Source organism: Psammomys obesus, unplaced genomic scaffold (assembly GCF_907164565.1).
Source record: "Psammomys obesus unplaced genomic scaffold, mPsaObe1.curated_primary_1811, whole genome shotgun sequence".
Taxonomy (NCBI): Eukaryota; Metazoa; Chordata; class Mammalia; order Rodentia; family Muridae; genus Psammomys; species Psammomys obesus.
This window is the reverse complement of record NW_026588752.1, coordinates 1369856-1374241: the sequence shown is the minus strand read 5'-3', so window position 1 is coordinate 1374241 and position 4386 is coordinate 1369856.

Below are 4386 nucleotides of genomic sequence, written 5' to 3'. Positions count from 1 at the left end.
TTGCCAGATGGAAGGACTTTTTCCAAGGCCTGGCACTGTGCATACTGGACATGAGCTATTATTAATCATGTCTGATCTCCCTTGTCTGCTGTTGTGGTTGAGAAACTCTTATTTCTCCTTTTATAGAATCCCACTTTAGCATGAAGTTTCCTCTGCCTAACAAAAACAAGTACACACAGAGAACAGACACTTCACCTTCACCCTCAGACTGTATAATGGCTCAGCTCTGCCCTGAAACCAGCAAATGAGCCAGCTAGACTTGCCCTGCGGTTAATTTCTGACACGGGCTGATACTGACATTAACTAGATACCTTTGAAGACTAAGAATCAATATGTTCATCAAAGGTTTAAATGGACTGACAGTCTTTGATCATTGCCATGGTCCCGTGTCCACCAGATGGGAATCCTCCCACCCCTCCTCTAGATTATCACTTTAAAGACGTTAAATGCTATGAAGGAAAGAGTAATGTCAATGTGGGTTTTCAGAGTAAAGTATGAAGATCAAAACAAATTTAGAGAGATTTCTAAGGATTCAAAAAGAGACACTCTTTCTGCAACTATCTTTGTAAGATGCAACTATCTCCAGCTGCACAGGCATCTATTTCTGAGTTCATCTGTACCAACCAAATTGCATGTTGTACAGTAAACAGCCAAACTCAGGATTCTCCAGGCAACGGGAATCAAAAACACTAATGTCAAGAGCAGTGCAGCTTGACCAAACCAATAAACACAGGGAGATTACGTTATGAAGACACACACACTTCGTGTCCATTGCAGTATCGTTCACAATACAGAATTAACCAGTGTCTGCTGATCACTGAGCATCTTTATTTGTCAACTTCTAGTCCTACAGAGCTGCCTATACCTCTATGGCACTGCCCATATCTATATCTGTATGTCTAAGTGACATATAAATTTATAAGTGTTACTCATTTTATCGTTTTCCACAACATGAATAAATCTGAAAAACATTAAACCCATGAAACAGACTCTGAAGAGAAGGATCAGTGATTAATGGTGCAAACTGCTCTTCCTGAGGACTAGGGTTTGGTTCCTAGCACATATGTAAGATAGCTCACAACCACCTGTAAATCCAGATCCAGAAGAATCTGACACACCCTCCACCCCCACTATGGTCTTTTCAGTTACAGAACTCACGTGCACAAACCCACAGCGATGTACAGGCAAATAATTAAAAATAAATTTTTTTTAAAGCCAGGAATAAAAAGTAAACATTCACTGACTGTATGAGCTCAAGTTTATGGCATGTTAAGATAAAAATAAAACAATAAAATATAAAATACAGAGTCTCTATCTATCTAGATCTTTATTTATATGTATAAATAAATATACATATATCTATATGTCTGTGTGGAACATTTAAATGCTATTCAGCATTTATAAAAATATTTTCTTTTAAAATTTTTATGTGTGGGAGAGAGATTATACTGCATGTGTGTAAGAGTATCAGACAAAGGAGGGCAGTAGCTCACATGGAGTTGGAATTACATGCAGTATGAACTGCCAATGTGGGTTCTGGGAATTAAACACAGGTCCTCTAGAGGAGCAGCCAGTGCTCTTAACTGCTAAGGATACTGTAGACCGTTATTCAGCTTTTAACATTAGAGATCCTGTAATCTTTGTCAGCAAGGAGTCCAAAGGAGGTAGGCCAAGAAGGGAGAGGGAACACTAACTAAGTTTAGTTACATGTGGAATCCTGCAAATTAAAGTGTGCAGAGGAAAAACGCATAAAACAGTGTTTTTCAGGAGTGATGAAGGAGAGGAGTTGGAGGGCGAGGGTCAAAGGACATGAGCATCTATGGGGTACAGAAGTCTATGGAGACCCAGCAAACAGTATGAAGCCTAGTCTTGATGTCTTTTACTGAGGACTTTTCTGAAGGATACATATAGGGGCAGGAGAGATGGTCAGTGTACAAAGCACCCGCTGCACAAGTATGAGGACCAGAGTTTCCAAAGCCAACTCCCTCACTGCATGGTGGCCCTCCAACAATCCCATGCTCAGCAGGAGGAGGGCAGCTCCACAGAGCAAGCTGGATGACTGTTGGGCAAACCAAGCTAGTGCGCTGAAGGTTCATTGGTAGACAGTGCCTCAGTTAACAGAGCGGAGAGTGGGAGAAATGCATCTGATGTCTACCTTTGGCTTCTCTCTCTCTCTCTCGCTCTCGCTCTCTCTCACTTTCTCTCACTCTCTTTCTTTCTCTCTGTCTTTCTGAAAAGAATACAGTGCGGTGTTTTTGTCATACACACTGCTGAGGGTGGAAATACTCACACACCTTGCTGAGGTCACCGTGTCACTATATGTAGTTCAAAATATCACGGTGAATACATTAAGTAAAGGGGTAAAAAATAAAACAGAACACTCTGGAAAGTTGATGGAATTGAACTTAGTTGCTCCAACATATCCAACATGAGTGCTTAGAGGAATACCAGGTAGAAAATCCCCAGGGGCTGTTATCTAAAGCACCTGTTTGGTTACAGAGGTATAATGGTGCTTTCTGGGTAAGTACAGCTAGGATTTTTCAACTTGACAGTCTTGTTCTTCCTGGGAGGTCAGACTAAACAAGGAAACACTTTTACAAAGTTGCCATCATGGGCTTATCAAAGCTTATCCACTGGCTTGTTTTGTTTTGTTTTGTTTTGTTTTGTTTTGTTTTGTTTTAAACTGTGTTGCATATATGGCTTCTCACTTCATGGCCTTAATCACAAAGACTTCAATTAATTAAGATTTGGCCCAAGGGCAACTTAATTGCTCATAATTAGAATGTGAGGATCTGAGGAAGAAGAGATTCATGCCCAATATATTCTTCACAGCCCTGGCTGAGTGACCATCACACTGAGGGACCGATGGGTGCTAGTTAATCATTTTCTTCTTCATTTTTTAAAAATCAGTGCATGGTGCCAAGAATATGGCATTTCAAATTCTCATTAGTGCTCTCCTCTGGGGTTTATGATAGTAGTTATTAAAGAATGAAGTCTCGGGAGACAGAATGATACCACGGTCGCTAACAATGACAGAAGTTCAGGTGTATCAACCCCCGTCACTTACAGAGGAATCGAATGGCTAAATTAGCTTTCAAAGTCTTAAACTGTACATGGTAAGGCCCACAAATGTCATGTGGTATATTCTCTGCAGGTTAAATTTAGGTTTTCCCTGCTCCTGCTGCCAATTTGAAAGGAAGGAAAATGTCAGCGGGCACGAGTTGAATCGGAGGGTAGGAGGCTGCCCGCGTGGGACCCACCAACATTGACATTCAGCTGCCAAGGCTTGGAGCAGTGCAGCCTGTCTCCAGATCTTCCCGGGTTGCTCGTTAAGCCTCCAGTTTGCTCCAGCATGGGATCATTTGCTCCAGGTGACTTGTCTGGCTGGGTGTTTCTAACCACCCATTTGCCTCTATGCTAAGTGAGCATGTTTTGATGCAGCCAACAGTCTGCAAGGCTGACATTAGAAAAAGCAAGATAAGAAAGAGATGTTCCTAAGTCTTCAGTCTATAGGGCTGGCGTGAAGAGGGGGCAGATTCCCTAAGGAGAGTCGGAGGGAAGATCCTAGATAGAGAACGTGCTACCTGCCAATTATGGATCCTGTGAAATCATCCCCAGGAGAAAACTGGAGGGGGGTAATGCCTAAATTTAAGTGATTAATACCCCATCTTTTCCTCAGGTAGAAACTGGGGGTCTTGGTTTTAGTCCCTGCATAAAGAGAAGCTGAGAGGTAGCCTTTGGTCAATTGTGACTATGCCTGGTTACATTTAAAAGATAAATAAGAAGTCGGAGTCTTAAATGAGGTCACCCTTCATTTGTCTTTCATATTAACGATGAAGTTCAAGGAGCTGAGGTCATGTCTCAGTGGGAAAAACATTCATTTCGCAAGCACGAGGACACAAGTTCAGATCTCCTGTGCCCATATAAAAGCTGGATTTGGTAGCATGCACCTCTAACCTTAGGGCTGAGAGGAGGAGGCAGGCAGAGCCAGGGTACTCTCTTACAGGAAAGTCTAGCTGAAACAGTGATCCCCCGGTTCAGTGAAAGATCCTCTCTCAAAAAGGTAAGGTGCTGAGTGATTAAGGGAGAAAGTTGAAATCAACCTCTGGCCTCCACATGTGTAGACACAGGTGCAGCGTCCTGGGTCGGGAATAGGAGCCAGCCTGTGTGACGCTGGGTAGTCCATTTGAGTCCTCTATGGCCTGTTTCCTAAGCTACAACATTCTCCCTCTGCCTGTCGCTACAGGGAAGGGTCTGCCAGACAACAAATGCAGAAGCAGAATGCCAAGCAGTGAGGAGCCAAGTAGATGCCAGGAACTTTTTTTCACAGTCAACCCAGGTGTGTGTGTGTGTGTGTGTGTGTGTGTGTGTGTGTGTGTGTGTGTG